Source organism: Heteronotia binoei, chromosome 17, assembly GCF_032191835.1.
Source record: "Heteronotia binoei isolate CCM8104 ecotype False Entrance Well chromosome 17, APGP_CSIRO_Hbin_v1, whole genome shotgun sequence".
Classification (NCBI taxonomy): Eukaryota; Metazoa; Chordata; class Lepidosauria; order Squamata; family Gekkonidae; genus Heteronotia; species Heteronotia binoei.
Window position 1 is genome coordinate 7,102,196 of NC_083239.1, and position 23,789 is coordinate 7,125,984.

Genomic DNA, 23,789 nt, shown 5'->3' on the forward strand with positions numbered 1-23,789 from the left:
CAAATTAAGCCCCAAGTTTCAAAAAGATTGGACCAGGGGGTCCAATTCTATGAGCCCCAAAAGAAGATGCCCCTATCCATTATTTCCTATGGAAGGAAGGCATTGAAAAGGTGTGCTGTCTCTTTAAGTGTGATGACCAGAACTCCCTTTGGAGTTCAATTATGCTTGTCACAGCCTTGATCTTGGCTTCACCCCTAATGTCTCCTGGCTGCACCCCCAAAGTCTCCTGGCTCCACCCCCAAAGTCCCCAGATATTTCTTGAATTGGACTTGGCAACCCTCGTTCAGAGGGGGTGGGAGGGAAAAAACACAACGCCTCCACTTTCTTCACCTTTGTTTCCATTCCTCCCTACACTATTTTACCTCCGCCTCTTAACCCCACTCCCTAGTAATTTCCTTCTATTTCTTGGCAACTTTGACCACACACCCACCTCACTGCCTGTGCCCGTTTGCCCACTCGCAAACCCCAGCAGCTTCTTGCCTTCCCTTCCACGCACCGACTGCTCGCAGGCTGGGTACAAGCCCTGGTCAGGCCAGGTCAGGCTCCCAGGCCTTATGTTTGACACCCCTGGAACAGAAAATGCGTTGGGACAGAAAGTGCGTCTTGACAAGGACTGATACGAAACGCGTTCTCTTATGAATGAAATTGTGGGCACAACTTCTGCTATGATTTCACTTGCAAAAGGATGCTGGCTGCTGTGGGGGTGGATGAAATTGCCTGGGAAGGGGCCATGTCGGTTGCCGTTTCATCATCTTGGTTGTAAATAAAGGGGAGCTGAGGGTGCTTTCAATCGGTCACTGAAACAGAAGGTATTAATAAGAGAATAATGTTGTCAAAAAGTTTATCAGCAGTCACTGTAGCTTCATCCAGAATACATGTTCTAACAAAATGCTTCAACAGAATACCTAGATGTATACATCCTGTCTTGTTCTCTCTGTCTCTGTTTCTCTCTTTCAGAGCTACTTTAGCCAGCACTTTTTCTGGAACACTTTTCAAGTTCTGTATTTAATGGAAATCAAAAAAAAAAAAACTGATCTTTTTCGTTTGTTTGTTCTTTTGGTTTTTTTTTTTATAAAAAAGGAAAAAGAGGGGGAAAGGAGAGGGAGACAAATGCCCTTTTTTTAAAAAAATAAAAGAAAATATATTTAAAAAATTAAAACTTGCTTTCTTTGAGAATGGCATGGAGGTGATTTTTTTTTTTTTTTAGAACCAGACCGTGTCATGAACCCTCTTCCCACCCCCACAGCCCAGCAGAAAGACAATCGAACAGGAATGGATGCCACCCGGGCGGAGTGTGAGAGCACGTGAGTTGCTCTAGCCCGCTATCACCCTCACCCGCAGCATGTGTACAGGACACACACCTGGATGACAACCGGCAACAAATAGGGACAGCCTCGGGGAAGGGGACATTGGTTTTTGTTTCTTATGGGGGGAGGGAAGAAAACCGTCTAATCTGTGAACTCAAATGAAAACTCAAGTGATGAAGACTCCGCATTTTCCTCCTCATTTCCCCCCCTTCCCGCCTTTGTGCGGGTTTCATTTTTCTCCCAATTTGTTTGCTTTTTTTTAAAAAAAAAGAGAAAATATTTTTGTTGTTCAATATCTTCGGAGAGCCCAGATTTTTCACGTCTGTGAATGGATCTCGAAGACGCTGTTATCTCCCAGTAAGTAATGCTCTTCTCTCTCCTTGGCACTTTCAATCCTATGCATTGCCCCTTCTTTGTAACTGTGTTTGTGTCACTGGAAAGGCCCCAAAGGCCGTCTCTTTCAGGCCAGTTCCACAAAGGAAAGGCTGATCAACCGCTAGGCTCACCACCATTGGACTGACACGCTCTAAGGGTCAAATCCCACATTATGGTTGAAACATGGAGATGTGCACTCAGATGAATTCTCCATGGGAAGTTAATTCTCAAGCGTGGATTTGGATCTGGACTGGGGAACGCAGAGAGAAGGCTCTCATGCTGCCTCCACCAGTCCCATTTTCCCAACACAAAATAGCCCCAGGGGGATATTTGCTCCGTTAATGACTGCACATGTATCTAAAAGAAACACATGCCTAGTAGGCCAAACAGGTAAGGAAAGCAGCTTGGAGGGGCAGGGTTGGAGCCCCTCCTCCCCATATACCATGATCCCAATCCAAATTAGGGTTTTATGTGATTGGTAATTTAGGTATTACATCTGACTGTAAGTCCCCCAATATAACATGTAGTTTGGCCCTAAGACACAATGTGCCAGAATTGCTGAGCGTCTGTGTTGCCATCAGAGTAAAAAAAAAAAAAATGCCAGGTGTTCTCACCGACAATGGAGGTGAGATGCTGCAAGGCAGTGCACCCAACATTTGTGAGTAACCATGGGTCAGATAGCATCCTGTAGTAAAGATGCAGGGATGGTGGCTCAGTGGTAGAGCATCTGCTTGGAAAGCAGAAGGTCCCAGGTTCAATCCCCGGCATCTCCAAAAAAGGGTCCAGGCAAAGAGGTGTGAAAAACCGCAGCTTGAGACCCTGGAGAGCAGGGGAGGGACGGTGGCTCAGTGGTAGAGCATCTGCTTGGGAAGCAGAAGGTCCCAGGTTCAATCCCTGGCGTCTCCAAAAAAGGGTCCAGGCAAAGAGGTGTGAAAAACCTCAGCTTGAGACCCTGGAGAACAGGGGAGGGACGGTGGCTCAGTGGTAGAGCATCTGCTTGGGAAGCAGAAGGTCCCAGGTTCAATCCCTGGCATCTCCAAAAAAGGGTCCAGGCAAATAGGTGTGAAAAACCTCAGCTGGAGACCCTGGAGAGCCGCTGCCAGTCTGAGAAGACAAGACTGACTTTGATGGACCGAGGGTCTGATTCAGTATAAGGCAGCTTCATATGTTCATGCACATTGGAGATGAAATGTACTTGCAGTTTGGGGTGGGAAGACTAAAGATGGGCAAAATGCCCTAGGTATTGTGCTGAACATTCAGGCACTACCTCCTTCCCAAAACAGTTGCTTGCCTCTAGGCCACCTTGGCAAATAATTTTTCAGAGAGGTTTTCCCCCCTCTGCCAGCTTGAACTCCTGCCGGTTATCACCACCCCATTTGACGGTCAGGCTGGAGAATCTCTTGCGGATCTTTTTCATGGTCTCTGTTCGGGCCACACACTGGATCCTGCACCTGCGCTGGACCCTAACCAGGAAGCTTCAAGAGCTCTTCAGGCAGGCTTTTCCTCAGCTCTGGAGAGAAGGCATCAACAGTGCACGCCTGGAGCAGAGGGAAACCCCGCCCCCACTCAGTTCCTTCCTCCATGTTTTTTTCCCCTTGTCTCTTCAGAGCCAGTCTGGTGTAGTGGTGAAGTGCGCGGACTCTTATCTGGGAGAACCGGGTTTGATTCCCCACTCCTCCACTTGCACCTGCTGGAATGGCCTTGGGTCAGCCATAGCTCTGGCAGAGGTTGTCCTTGAAAGGGCAGCTGCTGTGAGAGCCCTCTCCAGCCCCGCCCACCTCACAGGGTGTCTGTTGTGGGGGAGGAAAAGAAAGGAGACTGTGAGCCGCTCTGAGACTCTTCGGAGTGGAGGGCGGGATATAAATCCAATATCTTCATCTACCTCACAGGGTGTCTGTTGTGGGGGAGGAAGGGAAAGGAGATTGTGAGCCGCTCTGAGCCTCTTCGGAGTGGAGGGCGGGATATAAATCCAGTATCTTCATCTACCTCACAGGGTGCCTGTTGTGGGGGAGGAAGGGAAAGGAGATTGTGAGCCGCTCTGAGACTCTTCGGAGTGGAGGGCTGGATATAAATCCAATATCTTCATCTACCTCACAGGGTGTCTGTTGTGGGGGAGGAAGGGAAAGGAGGTTGTGAGCCGCTCTGAGACTCTTCGGAGTGGAGGGCGGGATATAAATCCAGTATCTTCATCTACCTCACAGGGTGTCTGTTGTGGGGGAGGACGGTAAAGGAGATTGTGAGCCGCTCTGAGACTCTTCGGAGTGGAGGGCGGGATATAAATCCAATATCATCTTCTTCTTCTTCATGGACAGCCTTTCTTTTCACCTAAAAAGCTGTAAAAAAGAAAACATCCTTTGGACTTCCCCGACCTTTTTTAGCCTTCTCCCCATTCGTCTCTCAATTTTCCCCCTTGTGGGGGCAGAATATAGAAGGGACAGCCTTCTTTAAGCAATGCAGTGGCTGTAACACGAAAATCCCCACCACCACCACCACCAATGGCCGCAACTGGTATCTTTCTCAGTGACCACATGATGTGCATCCTCATAGCACCCTGGTTCCTGCTTCTACTGCAGCTATTGCAAGGTCATTGCTGCCAGCTGCCAGGTAGTGCAGATCTCTGTGTCAGCGAGAGAACCAGGTTTTCGATCACAATCCTAGATTCGTCAGATTGACCACTTGGATGATCTGACCTTAAACCTCCCTCCACAGGTGTCTGAGATCTTTACTGAATGCCAAGAAACCATCTACTAGGCGCTCCTGTTGTTTGAAGCGGACACTCTTTGTGCCATACACCATGCCCAGGGGTTTATGACCTGACACGGTGCAGCTGACAGCAATCCTTACATACCTAATGACTGCACCAGTAAGGAATCAGTTTTTCTTCCATCAAGATGCTCCTATCTGCCATTTCAGCCTCCCATATCCTTGTTGATGGATGAACTTGTCTTCTCACACCCAACTGCAAAAGCATTCCTGAGAGGTCTGTTGATTCTCTGCCCACCACATAGATCATTGGTGCTGGACTGGAGTTAGTCTTTGGTCCTGTCAAAAGTCTTAGGCAAACCTTTTGAGCCACTTGCTCCACTATACCTCGTGTCCTGGAAAACAGCCCTTCCGGTGGCACTTACGTTGGCATGATAAACTAGCAAACTCTGCTCTAAGAATCAATCCTCGCTCTGCAGACTTCCACTACAATAAGGTAGTGTTGAGACCAGACCTGTAGTTCCTCCCCAAAGTGGACTTCCTTTTCACCAATCTCAGCCAGTGATCCTCCCATCTTTTTTCCCCCATCCTACCAATGAGGGCCAGGAGACCTTCCATATGTTGGACATTTGCCATTTGCTCTCCTTTTATCTAAGAGCCCCGTGGTGCGGTGTTAAAGCTGCAGTACTGCAGTCCTAAGCTCTGCTCACGACCTGAGTTCGATCCCAGCGGAAGCTGGGTTTTCAGGTAGCCGGCTTGAGGTTGACTCAGCCTTCCATCCTTCCAAGGCCAGTAAAATGAGTATCCGGCTTGCTGGGGGGGAAGTGTAGATGACTGGGGAAGGCAATGGCAAACCACCCCTTAAAAAGTCCTCCGTGAAAACGTGAGAGCAACGTCACCCCAGAGTCGGAAATGACCGGTGCTTGCACAGGGGACCTTTCCCTTCCTCCTTTTATCTGGCTAGGACAAAACCTTTTAGAAAGGACACTCACCTGTTTATCTCCTATTCTAATCCCCGCAGGGGCTCCCAATTTCCAAGCAGCATTTCAAAGTGGGTTTTGTCAGCTATTGTGTTGTGCTCCCACGGCACAGTGGTAAGCTGCAGTCTAAGCTGCACTCGCAACCTGAGTTCTATCCTGGCAGAAGCTAGGCTCAGGTAGCCAGCTCAAGGTTAACTCAGCCTTGCATCCTTCTGAGGTTGCTAAAATGAGTACCCGCTTGCTAGGGGTAAAGTGTAAATGAATGGGGAAGGCAGTGGCAAACCACCCCGTAAAAAGTCTGCCATGAAAACGTCATGAAGTGACATCACCTCATGGGTTGGTAATGACCAGGTGCTTGCACAGGGGACTACCTTTACCTTTTACCTTTTTATCAACTAGCTGGAAAGCCCTTACCTCATCTGCCTAGAACTCATTCCACCAGGGCAATGGTGACCTCTTGGCGGGGGTCTCAGGACATTTGTGCTGTGGCTACCTAGTCTTGGCTGTTGGCCTTTGGATGTTAAAGCTAGGAGGGATGACACCTTTAGTCAAGTGGTCCTTAAATCCATCTTACACTGACTTGAGGTTTCTTTTCTTTTTCTTGCTGCTGGGGAGAAATTAAAAAACTTTATTCTAGCGCCCACCTTCCTCTCTTCCTCAGCTCACTAGTCACCCAGTGTGTGGCCTGCACAGAGACCATGAAGAAGAGGAATAGGTTGCTTCACTGTAAATGATGGATCTTCAAGTGGTCATCTGTGCAGTCACACATGCCCACCCAACCCTCCCCACTGCTGGAATCTCCTGTTTGCTGACCTTACATTGATAGGACTTACTAGCAGTGTTCAAAAGGAACTGAGTGGGTGTGGAGTTTCCCTCAGTCCCCAGAGCTGACGTAAAGCCTGTCTCATAAGAGAGCTGTCTGAAGAACTTCTGAAGCTTCCCAGCACAGGCACAGACAGGGACTATACCATGCCCTCCCATGCAGATTCATAGATTGGTACAAAACTAAGAAGTTAACAAGAGCCCTGTTGAATCTGTGACTGCACAGATGGCCACTTGGAGATCATCAGTTATAGGTGAGTGACCTGGTTTTTTTTTCTATTAGCTAGAAATGTCTTTTGTACCCTCTTAGGATTTTACAGCTGCACTGTGCTGTATTGGAGCAAGGGCTGTCCTCAAACATGACTGAGAAGCTTTAGCTGGTGCAGAATTCAGTGGATGCAAAAAATTTGGCTCCCTGGGGCTTTTTTTTTGGTGGACCCAGGAAAGCAGAGAGGATATTCAGCCAATATTGTGCCAGTTTGCACAGGCCATTCTGTTCTATCTCTGGGACCAAATGAAGGCAATGGTTTTTGTGCGTCATGGATGGAGACTGTGAGTGCATTAAGGCGAGACTAGCGGGCTACCTTCAGCTACTGAAACATCCACCTGCAGTATATTGTGATCCTCCCGTCCTATTCCATACAGCCTCCCTTTAGCTGAGATTCTTTCATTGCTCAGTGTTTTAAAGCATTTTCCTGATGGCACCAGGCCCCTCCGCATACACCTGTGCCTTTAATCCTCTTGATTAAGTCCCTCCATCTTCTGCGTACCTGCTGCATACTAACAGGACGTCGCTTCCATCAGAGTGCATTTTCTTGGTGCACGGGTGGCCTCTGCCCTTTTTTCCCTCCTAAAGCTTCCAGCTTTAATCAGGACACCCTCAAAACCTCCAGGTTCCTGGTAATTTGGCACTAATTGCATGCCAGGTCTGGTATGTGTTCCATTTTGGAAAGGGACTTCCCTTTTAACGATCAAGTGATACTGGATTAGCATACCGAAACAGCCATGCTAAAGTCACATTAAATGTTCAATTAAACCAATTCAATGGGGAGGAAGGGGACTGGATGTCCTCCTTTTAACCCTTTCCTTTAACACTGATACCCTAAGCTATGGGTAAATCTCCATAAGATTGTCCATTGAGAATTAGGCCTAGGGGAATGAAAATAATAAAGGCAGCAGGGGACTTGGTAGATGCAAAAGAGTTGAGTTTTGTGTGACCAGTGTTGCAAGTGCCTACAAAGTGAATACAGAATTCACACAATAGGCCCTGCCTAGACACTACGGTCAACATAGACAGCAAAATAGTTCAGAACTAGAGGAAGGAAAAGAAGATATTGGATTTATATCCCATCCTCCACTCTGAAGAGTCTCAGAGCGGCTCACAATCTCCTTTCCCTTCCTCCCCCGCAACAGACACCCTGTGAGGTAGATGAAGATATTGGATTTATATCCCACCCTCCACTCTGAAGAGTCTCAGAGTGGCTCACAATCTCCTTTCCCTTCCCCCCCACAACAGACACCCTGTGAGGTAGATGGAGATATTGGAATTATATCCCGCCCTCCACTCCGAAGAGTCTCAGAGTGACTCACAATCTCCTTTACCTTCCTCCCCCACAACAGACACCCTGTGAGGTAGATGAAGATATTGAATTTATATCCCACCCTCCACTCTGAAGAGTCTCAGAGCGGCTCACAATCTCCTTTCCCTTCCTCCCCCACAACAGACACCCTGTGAGGTAGATGAAGATATTGGATCTATATCCCGCCCTCCACTCCGAAGAGTCTCAGAGCAGCTCATAATCTCCTTTCCCTTCCTCCCCCACAACAGACACCCTGTGAGGTAGATGAAGATATTGGATTTATATCCCTCCCTCCACTCCGAAGAGTCTCAGAGCAGCTCACAATCTCCTTTACCTTCCCCCCCCCCACAACAGACACCCTGTGAGGTAGATGAAGATATTGGATCTATATCCCGCCCTCCACTCCGAAGAGTCTCAGAGCGGCTCACAATCTCCTTTACCTTCCTCCCCCACAGCAGAACACCCTGTGAGGTAGATGAAGATATTGGATTTATATCCCGCCCTCCACTCCGAAGAGTCTCAGAGCGGCTCACAATCTCCTTTCCCTTCCTCCCCCACAACAAACACCCTGTGAGGTGGGTGGGGCTGGAGAGGACTCTCACAGCAGCTGCCCTTTCAAGGACAACCTCTGCCAGGGCTATGGCTGACCCAAGGCCATGCTAGCAGGTGCAAGTGGAGGAGTGGGGAATCAAACCCGGTTCTCCCAGATAAGAGTCCGCACACTTCACCACTACACCAAACTGGCTCTTTGACAATTCTTTGTGCAGATTTGCGTGTGTTTATGTGTGTAAAAGAAGCTGTCAAGTCGCAACCAAGTTACAGCGACCTACGCAAGGAGCTTTCAAAACAAATCAGGAGCAGAGGTGGTTTGCCATTGCCTTCCTCTGCAGAGCCTTTTTTTTGGTGGCCTCCTTTCCAAGCGATGACCCTGCTTAGCTTCCGAAATCTGACAAGATGGGCTATACCATCCCCCACCCCGTGCAAATGCATAGGTTGGTGCAAAACTAAGAAGGAAAAGGAGCACTGTTGGGACGGGTCAGATACCCATCCCGTCTTATATCCTGTTTTCCAAAGCAATTGGCTACAGGGACGGTTGCTCCAGTTAACCACCTGCAAGGGCTCCTGAGGGGATGGAGGAAGGATACATAGGCATGTGGGCCAGCAGGTGAGAAGTATCAGAGGAGGCCTGGAAGTCTCTATCTAGGGCCCCCCAAATCTGAAGCCAGCGCTGCCCCAATTTCTAGCGTTGTGGGGGGGGGGGGAGAGAGAAAATTTTCTCTCCGTATCTGATGTAATTTTGGAAATCTTTAACCCTCTCCCCCCCCCCTCCAAACTACTCCTTTTACACACACACACACACACACACACAACCCATTAAACATATGGAGACTCTCAGCTTTTTCGTCTTCCTTTTAAAAGTGGGCTTCTGTCCCTCAAGACTGTGAAGATTGTTTTGCAGCTGTGTGGGCTGAATGGTCCTTGCTGCAATCTCAGCAGTCAGTGTGGGAAGCTGAAAGTCAGAGTGGGAAGCTGACGAAGATGCCCAGTGGCCAGGAGCAGAGCTTGGGAACAGCATGGAGCGCTAGGTCCCATAGCCTCATTTGCAGAAGTAGGATAAGAAGAGCAAAATAAATGCACGGATGCTAATTTGCTTAATCTGTAGAGGTCACAGAAGGGTTGTTTAAGTACAGGATGTTTGAAAGCCTGGCTGAAAGTATAGCAGGTAAAGGAGGATTTTGAAAGAATTAGCACCTAAGTTGTCATTGCTGGTGTAAGGCCGGCACCCCAGGCAAGGCACTGTCCCCACCCCACTGCCAGCACCTTTCAGCCCCAGTGGTGCAACAGAGCAAGCACACCAGGCCACCATCTCTCCACCTCCTGGCTTCCGGAAGCTTCTGGAAGCCGGGGAGATGGAGCAATGGTGGCTGGGTGGCGGCACAGAGGTGCAGGAGTCGCACCACGCTGCCAGGCTCATCTATTTCCCTTGCTGTGGAGGCATGGGAGAGGGGGAGGGCCCAAACTGGCACCCCCTTCCCCAGGCCACACCCCAAGCAGCCGCCTAAGACTGCCTAATGGATGCACCAGCCCTGGTTGTTATGGAAAACATCAGGAAAAAGACAAGAGGCACTTGGAATTCACTGACACACTTGCAGTTGGAGATTTGCATGTTTGAATGTCTAAAATATTCTGTGTGTGAAAAATCATATATGACCATATGAAGCTGCCTTCTACTGAATCAGACCCTCGGTCCATCAAAGTCAGTATTGTCTTCTCAGACTGGCAGCGGCTCTCCAGGGTCTCAAGCTGAGGTTTTTCACACCTATTTGCCTGGACCCTTTTTTGGAGATGCCGGGGATTGAACCTGGGACCTTCTGCTTCCCAAGCAGATGCTCTACCACTGAGCCACAGCCCCATTCATGGCTCTCCAGGGTCTCCAGCTGAGGTTTTTCACACCTATTTGCCTGGACCCTTTTTTGGAGATGCCGGGGATTGAACCTGGGACCTTCTGCTTCCCAAGCAGATGCTCTACCACTGAGCCACCGTCCCTCCTACATATGAAGCTGCCTTCTACTGAATCAGACCCTTGGTCCAACAAAGTCAGTATTGTCTTCTCAGACTGGCAGCGGCTCTCCAGGGTCTCAAGCTGAGGTTTTTCATACCTATTTGCCTGGAACCCTTTTTTGGAGATGCCAGGGACTGAACCTGGGACCTTCTGCTTACCAAACAGATGCTCTACCACTGAGCCACCGTCCCTCCCCTCCATCTACTCCCCTCCACACACAGTTGTTCTGAAGTGGTACAATGTAGGGAGGACTGTGTCGTACATTTTTTGTGAATGGCGTGGGTCCCACATGGAAGGGGAAAGCGGATGAGGCTGAATTCTAGAACAAACAATAGGATACCAGCTGACCAGGAAAGAAACCCCCACCCCCAGCTCAGTCAGAATGTTTTACGTAAAAGCCAGAATATAGAGTTAACCAATGAGAAGCTGTAGTTTTCAGACAGACTTTGCTTCATGCACACCCTTCTGCATATGATACAGAATTCATTTATGGGATGCTGGCCCCACCATTGGTGGCTTTTGGACTGGACCAACTCACAGAGAATAGTGATCAGCCAAATAGAAATTCCATGTTCAGAGACAGTATACCTCTGAGTACCAGCGTATGGAGGGGAGCAACAGCCTGAGATAGCAAAGGCCTGGATGCCTTGCTTGAGTCTTTGTGGGCATCTGGATGGTCACGAGAGAAACAGGATAGAACTTTGGTATGATTACTGAGGTGCATTGTCTTGCGTTCAGTCATTCAGAAACCAAGTTGGTAATCATATTGTTAATAAGCCAAGTTGTTAATCATATGGGGAGGGACGGTGGCTCAGTGGTAGAGCATCTGCTTGGGAAGCAGAAGGTCCCAGGTTCAATTCCTGGCATCTCCAACTAAAAGGGTCCAGGGAAATAGGTGTGAAAAACCTCAGCTTGAGACCCTGGAGAGCCGCTGCCAGTCTGAGAAGACAATACTGACTTTGATGGACCAAGGGTCTGATTCAGTATAAGGCAGCTTCATATGCTCATATCTTGGGGAGGGACGGTGGCTCAGTGGTAGAGCATCTGCTTGGGAAGCAAAAGGTCCCAGGTTCAATCCCCGGCATCTCCAAAAAAGGGTCCAGGCAAATAGGTGTGAAAAACCTCAGCTTGAGGCCCTGGAGAGCCGCTGCCAGTCTGAGAAGACAATACTGACTTTGATGGACCCAGGGTCTGATTCGCTAGAAGGGGAGGGATGGTGGCTCAGTGGTAGAGCATCTGCGTGGTAAGCAGAAGGTCCCACGTTCAGTCCCCGGCATCTCCAACTAAAAAGGGTCCAGGCAAATAGGTGTGAAAAACCTCAGCTTGAGACCCTGGAGAGCCGCTGCCAGTCTGAGAAGACAATACTGACTTTGATGGACCCAAGTTCTGATTCAGTATAAGGCGGCTTCATATGTAGGAGGGACGGTGGCTCAGTGGTAGAGCATCTGCTTGGGAAGCAGAAGGTCCCACGTTCAATCCCCGGCATCTCCAACTAAAAAGGGTCCAGGCAAATAGGTGTGAAAACCCTCAGCTTGAGACCCTGGAGAGCCGCTGCCAGTCTGAGTAGACAATACTGACTTTGATGGACCAAGGGTCTGATTCAGTATAAGGCAGCTTCATATGTTCATATGTATGTTCGTATTGTTCCATGAGACAGACTTTTGCAGAGAGGGTGTGCATGGTTACCAACCACGGTAGGGCCTGGAGATCTGGAATTACAAGTGATCTCCAGACTACAATGATCTCTTTCCCCTGGAAGAAATGGATGCTTTGGAGGGTGAGCTCAACAGCACCACATTTATACTGAGTGCCCTTCCCAGGCTCTGCTGGGCCACGAGAGGCAGGCTGTGAGGTGACAAAGAACAGGGTAATAGTGTCTGTGGAAGGCGCTCTTCCATTCCCATAAGGAGCTTATTTCACACTTAACTTTATTTGTACGTTTATACCCATATCATTCTTCCTCCATTTTATCCTTACAACAGCAACCCTGAGGGAGTGTTAAGCTGAGCGAGAGAGAGGGAGGGTGGGAGGCTGGTCTAAGGTCACCCAGCGAGTTTCCAAGGCAGAGTGGGGGTTCAAGCCTAGGTCTCCCAGACCCTGGTCTGACACTCTTAACACCAACACCATGCTGGCTTGAATTCACCGCTTGACCCAGAGCCTGCTACTGCATCGGCCAGTGGAACAAGCAGAAAACTTTGGCTATTTGCTCAGCTCCTGACAGAGTGCATGGGTAGGGTTGCCAATCCAATTCAAGAAATATCTGGGGACTTTGGGGGTGGAGCCAGGAGCAAGGGTGTGACAAGCATAATTGAACTCCAAAGGGAGTTTTGGCCATCGCATTTCAAGGGACCGCACATCTTTTAAATGCCTTCCTTCCATAGGAAATAATGAAGGATAGGGGCACCTTCTTTGGGGGCTCATAGAATTGGACCCCCTGGTCCAATATTTTTGAAACGTAGGGAGTATTTTGAGGAGAGCCACTGGATACTATACTGAAAATTTGGTGCCTCTACCTCAAAAAACAGGGCCCCCAGAGCCCCAGATACCTGTGGATAAATTCTCCATTATTTTCTATGAGAATAAGTCTCCATAGGGAATCATGAGTACCCAGCAGACATTTCTCTCCCCTCCCCCCGCGTTCTGATTACCCTGAAGCGGGGGGAGGGCCTCCAAATCGGGTGAATCCCCTGCCCCCACCTGGGGATTGGCAACCCTATGCGTGGAGCTCTGTCTTTGGCTCAGGCTCCCTGGATTCTTCCTGGATATCAGAACCTTTAAAATCAAAAGTTGTCTAAGAACGAGGGCCTGATTTAAAACCTCTTACGGTCCTATTTAAAAGCACATGGTGTTGGTCCACTCAAGCATTGCCCTTCAGTAATCAATAGGCTTGGGGGAGGGGGGGTGCCGCTACCATGCTAACATGGCACACGGATGAAGCCAGTGCATGGAAAAGCAAAACGGAGCGTATTTGCCATGGCCTGCATCCTTTATAAATCTACCAAAGCACTGAGCTGATGATCAGCCAGGCATTCGCGAGGGCACCCTTTAAAACTACATCCTCCCTTGTGTGTTTCACAAGCAGATGTGCCATTAGCACACCCTGCCACCTCCTCCGCCTCGGCTCCTGCCTAACGGCAGCCATCTTGTTGGCACTTCTAAGAGCCTCTCTATAGTCCACTGGGTGCCTTCTGCCGCTCCTCCGTGCTCACTAAGCTGAGCGTGTCTTGCAGCCGCAGTAGCTATGGCAACAGATCCCCCAGCTCTTCTCATCCTTCGCTTTCTCTAGGATGCCTGTCACTCCGTTTCTTCTGCCTTAGGGCCTCCAGAATCTTTGGTGTAGGAGGGTTCCGCTCTCCATCTCTCTGCATGTGCGTGACTCTCAAGCCTCTCGTGGGTCATCCTTGGAATTACAAGCCAGGCCCTCGTGAGCCGAGGCAGCTCTTGCGTCTGAGCTTGGTTTGATGTGACTCACTTGGAGAGGACAGGGTATAAACGTTGGAGGCAAGTCTAATCTCTTAAGATACATGCATTTGTTTAGATATTAACAGGGGTCGTTTAGTAGAAAAATAGGTGGTGGAGCTCATCCAGGGATTGCTACGCAGCTGCAACTACTATTCAATGGATAAGGTGGGGAGGAGGAGGGGGGACCCTCAGAAAGGTTCCGGAGCTGGGCTCCTGTGAGCTCCTGCTGTATCCGAGGCCTGGATATTAATAATCCAGCACAGACTCAAAGCAGCTTACAAGATTGTTCCTCGCAGCCTCCTCTGTTTTATCCTCTCAGCAGTCTCTGAGGTAATGTTAGGCTAGCAGCCGGACCATGACTGGCCCAAGGTCACCCAGCAAGATTCTGTAGAAGAGGAATTTGAACCTGGGACTCCTCAATGGTAGCCTGGCATTCTAGCCACTATGCCACAGTTGGTGAAGTATTGCTTATTGAAGGTCCCTGCTGTCTGACTGAATGGTTGTTGTTGTTTTTTTTTAATTTGTAATCCACCTTGAGTCTCAGTCAGAAAGCTGAGCTGTAAATGAACTATATAAAATGAGAACGAGGAGAGCCTTTAGACAGTGACTTCACTGCTGAGGAACTGCAAGCAGCCATATGCATTTGCGGGATCCCAGATCAGCTGCTATGAAGGTTGGCCCTATTTCTTTTGTCCCAGTTTGAGACAAACTGGGAGAGCCAGTTTGGTGTAGTGGTTAAGTGTGCAGACTCTTATCTGGGGGAACCGGGTTTGATTCCCCACTCCTCCACTTGCAGCTGCTGGAATGGCCTTGGGTCAGCCATAGCTCTGGCAGAGGTTGTCCTTGAAAGGGCAGCTGCTGGGAGAGCCCTCTCCAGCCCCACCCACCTCACAGGGTGTCTGTTGTGGGGGAGGAAGGGAAAGGAGATTGTGAGCCGCTCTGAGACTCTTCGGAGTGCAGAGCGGGATAGAAATCCAATATCTCCATCTACCTCACAGGGTGTCTGTTGTGGGGGAGGAAGGGAAAGGAGATTGTGAGCCGCTCTGAGACTCTTCGGAGTGGAGAGCGGGATAGAAATCCAATATCTTCATCTACCTCACAGGGTGTCTGTTGTGGGGGAGGAAGGTAAAGGAGATTGTGAGCCGCTCTGAGACTCTTCGGAGTGGAGGGCGGGATATAAATCCACTATCTTCATCTACCTCACAGGGTGTCTGTTGTGGGGGAGGAAGGTAAAGGAGATTGTGAGCCGCTCTGAGACTCTTCGGAGTGGAGGGCGGGATATAAATCCACTATCTTCATCTACCTCACAGGGGGTCTGTTGTGGGGGGGGGGGGAGGTAAAGGAGATTGTGAGCCGCTCTGAGACTCTTCGGAGTGGAGGGCAGGATATAAATCCAATATCTCCATCTACCTCACAGGGTATCTGTTGTGGGGGAGGAAGGGAAAGGAGATTGTGAGCCGCTCTGAGACTCTTTGGAGTGGAGGGCGGGATATAAATCCAATATCTTCTTCTTCCCACTACTGCTGCATACCCAGACATACAGATTCACAAATAAGCCCTTCTTTCTAGCAAGATCGTTGCACCTTCCAGCCTCTGTTGCTCTCTGCTCCCCCCTCCCCCACCGCCCGGCTCCCCATGCTTCTCATTTATAATCAGAGATTTGGCCCACACTAGGTCAAGCAGGCCAGCCCCTGTCCAATGACATTATCATCCACTTTCCACAGATTAACAAAGATCTTGGCATGCCTTGAAGAGACAGCAGATCCTTGCAGAAAGATGCTTGCAGATAACTCTAGGGTGAAAGGTGAGCTGCAGGGGGTGCAGAAGCTTGGTGGCCACAATTCAACCTCTAGAAAAAAGCTTTCCTCTGCCTGAGAGCCGTTACCAGTCGGAGGAGACAAGATTGAACTGAATAGGCACATTTAGGACTCCGTGAGAGAGCACCTGCTTTTGCAAGCAGAAATTTCTGAGTTCAACTCCCAGCATCTCCATTTAAAAGGATCAAATAAGAGGTGACGTGAAGTAGCTCAGCCTGAGACTCTGGAGAGCCACTGCTAGTCAGAGTAGGCAGGCCTGGCCATGATACACCAATGTCGTGATTTGGTAGAGCAGAAAAACCACAAACAAGAGCAGAAAACAATCACTGTGATTTGTGGCTACTGTATTTTATAGTTAACTAGAAAAAAGGCCTGTTGTGAAAAAGGCTCTGGGTGAGTGTCCCCCCCACCCACCCTTGCTGTCTTTCAACCCACTCACTCAAGTGGAGGCATTCCTTCCCCTCAACCTTGGTGTCTTCCCATCAACCCAAGGCAGCCACTTTCTGTAGGGGAACTGATCTGAATTCAGCTTTCCATCTCCTCTCCCCGCTCTGCAGCCTCTACCTAGGAAACGTGCATTCTCTCTCCACAGTGTGGACCAAAGCAGCTTACAGCATTCTCCTCTTTCCTTTTTGATCTGCACAACAACCCTGTGAGGTAGGTTAGGCTAAAAGTTTGTGACTGGTCCGGCAGCACAGTGTGGACCAAAGCAGGAGGGAAGTGACCTCAGCAGGGTATAATAACACAGCCCACCTTGCAAAACAGTCATTTTCTCCAGGGGAGCCATCTGGAGAGCAGTTGTAATTCTGAGTGATCTCCAGCTCTCACCTGGAGATTGGCAACAATGGTACCCCATGGTTTGGAGGGTAGAGTCTATGGCAATATACCTGTGTGAGGTTCCACCCAACCCTCTCCATGCTCCATCCCTCAAACCTCCAGGAATTTTCCAACCTAGAGTTGGCAGTCCTATCTCCAGACAACAGATCTCTCTCCCTGGAGAAAATAACTGCTTTGGAGTGTGGACTCTGTGGCATTCTATTCAGCTGAGGCCTCTCTCTTTACTGATAGAAGCAATTTGGTTTCCTAGCAACAGCCTGTAGCTAGCAGCTTTCCCAGTGGCCCAGTCCTTGTCTGTCCTAGGGCAAGAGGGAGTGACAGGAAAGAGGTGGCAGCCATGGCCCCTGAAGAAATGCTCCTGGCAGGGCCAGACCTTGGCACCTAGTTGCATTACAGTGATAATGGCAGCTCCATGGCTTTTTAGGAGGCTGTGTGTTCTGGGAGGCCATCGATGAAGCGACAGAGGTCTGTTGCTGCTGGCGGCCATGTCTCTGAGGTAAGACAGTTTGGGCAGTTTGTTCAACGTCCCCAAGCCAATAGGAGGCCAGAGATACTGACTGAGCCATGATGGGCCAATAGTTTATGGAGTGCACTCCTCAGCCAATGGGAGACTTGGATTTGGTTGCAACATTGGTCTTTTATTTATAAAATAACATAAAAATCTCACAACTAATAATGTGATACTGTAGAAAACCTTCTCTAGTAAGTGACAAGCATCTAGATGTAAGCCTGTTTTGTAGCTTTTCCTCAGAAGTTATTCACAGTAGAACTTCCTCAGAAATTATCTCACTCTTTTTTACAAATTAACTTCTACACAAGAAGCAAGCAAGTCTAAGTAACATTTCCTTAGTCAGCCGTCTGCTCTAATACTTGCCAGCAAAAGAGCAAAACGGGCTTACATCTAGATGCTTGTCACTGTTGTACAACATCACAAGGATGGGACCTTTCTAATTGTTGTGATCCAGGATCACACTACTAGTTGTGAGATTTTTCTGTTATCTGTGCGATATGTAAGGGCCATTTGTATTGTAGCATGAATCACAGTGATGGCTTGTTATTAGGTGACTGGGTAGAAAGCAGCTTCTTGAATGCGTGCACAGACTTATATTATTTATTTAGGACATTTTTATGCTGCCCTCTACAAAGTCCTACTGGGTTGTAGCCAGGTTTTTTTTTTTTTAGCAGGAACGCAGTTCTGGCTGGGTTGGCATCAGGGTGTGTGGCCTAATAAGCAAATGAGTTCCTGCTGGGCTTTTTTCTACCCCCAAAAAAGCCCTGCGCAAAACAATGGTGATGTCAGGGGGTGTGGCCTAATATGCAAATGAGTTCCTGCTGGGCTTTTTTCTACCAAAAAAAAGCCCTGCGCAAAACAATGGTGATGTCAGGGTGTGTGGCCTAATAAGCAAATGAGTTCCTGCTGGGCTTTTTTCTACAAAAAAAAAAGCCCTGCGCAAAACAATGGTGATGTCAGGGGGTGTGGCCTAATATGCAAATGAGTTCCTGCTGGGCTTTTTTTCTACCAAAAAAAGCCCTGCGCAAAACAGTGATGTCAGGGGGTGTGGCCTAATATGCAAATGAGTTCCTGCTGGGCTTTTTTCTACCAAAAAAGCCCTGCGCAAAACAATGGTGATGTCAGGGTGTGTGGCCTAATATGCAAATGAGTTCCTGCTGGGTTTTTTCTACCAAAAAAAGCCCTGCGCAAAACAATGGTGATGTCAGGGGGTGTGGCCTAATAAGCAAATGAGTTCCTGCTGGGCTTTTTTCTACCAAAAAAAAGCCCTGCGCAAAACAATGGTGATGTCAGGGGGTGTGGCCTAATAAACAAATGAGTTCCTGCTGGGCTTTTTTCTACCCAAAAAAAGCCCTGCGCAAAACAATGGTGATGTTAGGGAGGTGTGGCCTAATATGCAAATGAGTTCCTGCTGGGCTTTTTCTACCAAAAAAAGTCCTGGTTCTCTATGTTATCTGAAAAAGGGGGTTGAACATCGTCATTATATAAATTCTGAAAGAAGGCAGTCCATGTTTCCACTGGGATATACATGTCCAGGAGAAAGGTCGTCTTAAATCCCCCAATCTTTGTTAGTTTCCAAAAAAGTGTGGAGTTTTTTAGTTTAACAGCCTGTATCAGTTCCTCCCATAGGTGCCTAGTATGTTCTTCCTTTGAATAATGTCTAATATGCAAATGAGTTCCTGCTGGGCTTTTTCTACCCAAAAAGTCCTGGTTGTAGTGTAGAGCTTGGCTCAATTGTAGAGTATTTTGTTTGCGTGCGAAAGGTCCCAGGCTCAATCCACAGTGTCTTCAGCTGAAAGGATCAAGTGGTCTGTTACGGGAGAAACTTTAGCTGAAGAATTACTGCCGCCAGATGGAGCAGAAAAGACTGATCTTGCAGACCTGTGATCTGACTTAGCCCTGTTCACAAGTTATGGTGAATGGACATAAATCAATGAAGGTGCACTGAGTAATTCTTCTCGAGAACCTGGTATTTTGAAAACAGGCTCTCTAATCAAGTCCAGCTGGGCCTCTCAGTTGCACCGTCCAGCTCTTTCATTTTTCATGGTCTGTTTTTTTTTCTTTTTTTCTCTTCCCAGTTTCCATAACCGACAAGAAGACCCTTCCCCCAACCATGCCGGCTCCGCTCTTGCAACAACAGACTGCCATCCCCAGCTCCTCTTGACAGTGCTTCTTCGCAGGGGGTGAAGGAAAGTTCCACCGGAAACTTCCTTGCCCACGGAAGTCTCAGCAAGATGAGAAGACTTCCTGTCCCCCAACCCCCCCCCCCCTTCTGTTGTCTTGTACTCTTCTGCGTTGCTGCCTCTTCCTCATTTCCCCTCGGCCCTCGATCTATCACTGAGGTGCTTAGGTCTCTGCTACTGAGGAGCAAGTGGGCTTGTGGGGGCCGGGGGGGGGGAGGCGGGAAGGAGAAACAGAAGCTTTTCTTTCTGCACAAAACCAGCAATTGTAAATACTTTTCAAACTGTAAAAAAATTTTAAATTTTTTTTAAACCAATACAAAAAAAAAAAAGCAAACAAAATGAAAACACACAAACATTTTCAAAATCAGAAATGGGAGGGGAGGGGGGGAAAGAGTCCAGAGAGAGAATCCAAACAGGAGAGAAGCTAATTGTGTTGGGTATGCACTGAGAAATCTATTTGCAGATGGTTTGACAAAAAAAAGTAACAAGAAACCTATTTATTGTATATAATGTTTTATTATAAATTGTGTATTGTATATTGCATCTGTACATCTGCTGTGGTTTTGTGATGTGCAAATTTCAGCATGGGTTTCATTGAGGTTTTAAGTTGCTTTTTTTTAATTGTTTCTGGGGGTTGGTTTTGTTTTTGCGGCAGTATACACCCAAAGATCCAAGTTTGTATTAAAAAAAAACTAGGAAAAAATACTAAAGATAAACAAAGAAACCCTCTTTTGTTGGGGAGGGGGGGAGAGGGAGGGGAGCCAAGGCATTTTCCGAGTTCTCATTGGACACTTGTAAACCGAAACAAGTATTTCCTTCCTCCGTGTGTTCCCCATTGCAATGGTGCTGAGCTCAGGGTGTGTGCGTGTGCGTGTGCGTGGCTGACTTTTTTCCACCTCTGTCCACCTCTTTATATCCACTTCCTCCCCAGAAAAACCCTTGTTTCCTGTGGATTTGGAAACTTCTGTACAGCTTTGTGGATTGTGCAAAAAAAAAAAAGGAAGACACTTCTTTCCCACCTCCACACACCCTAAAGCCCTGTGTTGTCAATTACTGATCTAAACTGTGCAAGTGTTTGCAACTAAATAGACCAGAGACAGAAACACACCTCTGATTTTACCATATAAGCTCCTTGCCTGCTTGAATCTTTCCCTGGGGCCAAGTTGCCTTCATCTGCCACCCCAAAGCCCCCCCCCCCTTTTTACTCCCCCCCTCCTTCCCTGTACCCCAACTGGTCTTTTTGTGTATTTAGGAAGGAATTTTTAATAGACACTTTTTTATATTAAAAGAAACCTATATATTGAGCGATGCGGCTGATTTTGTTTGCTTCTGTTGGCAGTGGAATGGATGAGAGTCTGTTGCCAGCACTTGGGGATGCAGGACGGAGGGGGTTTGGAATGAATGCTTAGCTCACATGTCTGAGATGCGTTCAGTTTGGGGGTGGGGGTGCAGGAGGCACAATCAAGATCACATACAGACACAATGTGATCACTTGTCGAATGGGCTGCCACTTCTGAGGTTTGGGCCTGAGTCAAAGGACGCAGGATGGGAGCACAGAAGGTTTTGCCCTTTGTGAGGCTGCAAGATCTGGGCTTCCAACTTGCTGCCCTTTGGCTTCCGGCTGTAGCTAGGTAGGGAGCATACTTGTTTGTCCTCAGCTGAAAGCTCTTCACACTAGAAGAAGCTTGGTGGGGTGCCCAAGGTTTGCTGCAGCCTACATTTCAAAGTGAGGAAATCAAGTTGAGCCATCCTCTGCTGCTTTTTTGGGGGGCGGGGGGGGGGGTCCTAAACTGCTGTGTCGCTGGAATTTGAATGGTACTTCAAAATGGTAGTCCCCTCCACCCAGTTCAGTGTCAGCTGGAGATTTGGGGGTCATGCCTTGAGATGACAGGGTTGGGGGAGGGATGCGATACCATAGACTCCACGCTCCAAAGCAACCATTTCCTCCAGGGAAATTGACCTCTGTAGGCTGGAGATGAGTTGTGATTATGGGCCCCAACTGGAAACTGGTAACCCTAGTGCTAAACTTTCTCTATCCCATGCACAATTTTGTACACCTGTGCATTGTGACGCACGGGTGTGCAACATTATGCAGTAGGTGGAGAAAGTGGACAGAGGGAGTTTTTTTCTCCCTCTCCCTTAATACCAGAACTCAGGGACGCCCAATGAAATTGATGGGCAATAGGTATAGGATAAATGAAAGGGAGCACTTTCTTACTCAACAAGTCATTAAATTTTGAATTCACTGCTAGTGGAGGTAGTGATGGCCACAAGTACAGGTGGCTTTAAAAGGGGGTTAGATAGTTTCGTGGAGGTGAGGCACATCAGTGGCTACTAACTGTAGTGAATTAAATTTAAAAACTTCCATGTTTAGTGATAGTAAATCTCTTAACACTAGTGCCTGGCCTTGGCATCTATGGGGAGGGACAGTGGCTCAGTGGTAGAGCATCTGCTTGGGAAGCAGAAGGTCCCAGGTTCAATCCCTGGCATCTCCAACTAAAAAGGGTCCAGGCAAATAGGTGTGAAAAACCTCAGCTTGAGGCCCTGGAGAGCAGGGGAGGGATGGTGGCTCAATGGTAGAGCATCTGCTTGGGAAGCAGAAGGTCCCGGGTTCAATCCCTGGCATCTCCAAAAAAGGGTCCAGGCAAATAGGTGTGAAAAACCTCAGCTTGAGACCCTGGAGAGCAGGGGAGGGATGGTGGCTCAATGATAGAGCATCTGCTTGGGAAGCAGAAGGTCCCAGGTTCAATCCCTGGCATCTCCAAAAAAGGGTCCAGGCAAATAGGTGTGAAAAACCTCAGCTTGAGACCCTGGAGAGCAGGGGAGGGATGGTGGCTCAATGGTAGAGCATCTGCTTGGGAAGCAGAAGGTCCCAGGTTTGATCCCTGGCATCTCCAAAAAAGGGTCCAAGCAAATAAGTGTGAAAAACTTCAGCTTGAGACCCTGGAGAGCTGCTGCCAGTCTGAGAAGACAATACTGACTTTGATGGACCAAGGGTCTGATTCAGTGTAAGGCAGCTTCATATGGCCTATTGGCCTTCCAGGGCAGCTGGTTGGTCACTGTGTGAAGCGGAATGCTGGAGCAGATGGGCTACTGGTCCGAAGAACCAGCAAGACTCTTATGTTCCGAGAATTGCTACTGCTGCTGCTGTGCAGGTTTTTGGCACAATTTGCTTTCACCAGTGCTTGCTATATATGTCACTGACCGACAGGCAAGATACCATGCAAAGCTACCTGACAGGTGCGTGTGGCAGGAGAACTATATCCATTGTCCCCTTGGAAAAGGTGAAAACAGGCTAAACATGTTAGTCCTGAACTCTTAGCTTTCTTTGTATGCATACATACCAAAAGTTGGATACTATTTCTGCTCTACAGTTCACTTGGCTCCCATTGCACTAAGCAGCTTGTCTGCGTTGTTTGTTAAAACTATATTTTAAGAGTCAGAATAAGGTTAGACTAATAGATGTCGGTCCTTCGTCTTACCCCCAAAAGTGGGGGGCGGGGCAGCGGCAAAACTTCTCTCATTGTTGGCATTATCAGCTACTCAGCAGGAGAGCCCCTGTAGGATCAGTTTGCAATGCAGTCCTAAGCAGAGCTAGACTTTTCCAGTCCCAATAGACTTAGAAGGGTGTAACTTTGCACAGGGATCGCACTGTAATTCTAGGAGTCTGTTTCCCAGAGTAACCAACCAAGTGTGCCTGTGAGGCCTACACACAAGCAAGGGAATCACAGGCTCGTCCTCTTTCCTTCTGCAAATGGTATTCGGAAATACTTTGCCTGTGAGCACAGAGGTTCCGTTTCACCATCAGGACCAAACAGGTCTCTCTAAATTTAGGTGATACTGAGAAAGTCTTCACAGCTGACTTTTCTCTGGTTAACAATAATAACGCTGCCCCCCATTATTATGTATGAGCATGAAAGTTTGACGACGAAGAAATCGAACAGGAAGAAAGATTCATTTTGAAATGTGGTGTTGGGAGGAGAGTTTTACAGATACTGTAGACTGTCAAAAGACCAAATAAGCGGGGTTCTAGATCAAATCAAGTCTGAACTCTCCCGAGCAGATAAAATGACTCAACTGAGGCTATCATGCTTTGGCCAAACTGTGAAAAGAAAACCAGAAAAGAATAGCGCTAGGAAAAGCTGAAGGCAGCATGAAATGAGGGAAGAACCAACATGAGATGGACTGACTCAACTAAGGAAGCCAGAGCCCTCAGCTTGCCTGTTAATAATAGGACATTTTGTAGGTCATAAATTCACAGGGTAGCCATAAGTCAGAAGTGACTTGACAGCACTTAATACACACACACACACATATATATTTGTAGCCCATCTTCTGTGCACACATTCAAAATATCCTCCAGGGCTGCTCACAATCTGATAAAAACCACCATACAATAATTAAAATCAGCACCATATAACAAAATCAAGTATACCAGTAATGCCACCAAGTAGGCCAACACTGGTAGTAAATCAAACAGCAAACTTTTACCAGAATAATGAAGAAGATATTGGATTTATATCCCGCCCTCCACTCCAAAGAGTCTCAGAGTGGCTCACAATCTCCTTTATCTTCCTCCCCCACAACAGACACCCTGTGAGGTAGGTGGGGCTGGATTGGGCTCTCACAGCAGCTGCCCTTTCAAGGAC

The 23,789-nt window shown here is 48.1% G+C and overlaps 1 protein-coding gene across 1 annotated transcript in view; it reads left to right on the plus strand.

The window, feature by feature from the left end:
• Positions 1 to 19,105, plus strand: part of AHDC1 (AT-hook DNA binding motif containing 1) — a 76,388-nt gene extending 57,283 nt beyond the window's left edge. Inside the window, 2 exon segments of the mRNA XM_060257489.1 lie at positions 958 to 1,664; positions 19,036 to 19,105. The gene's annotated coding sequence lies outside the window, so the exon portion shown is untranslated.
• The last annotated feature ends 4,684 nt before the right edge of the window (positions 19,106 to 23,789 follow it).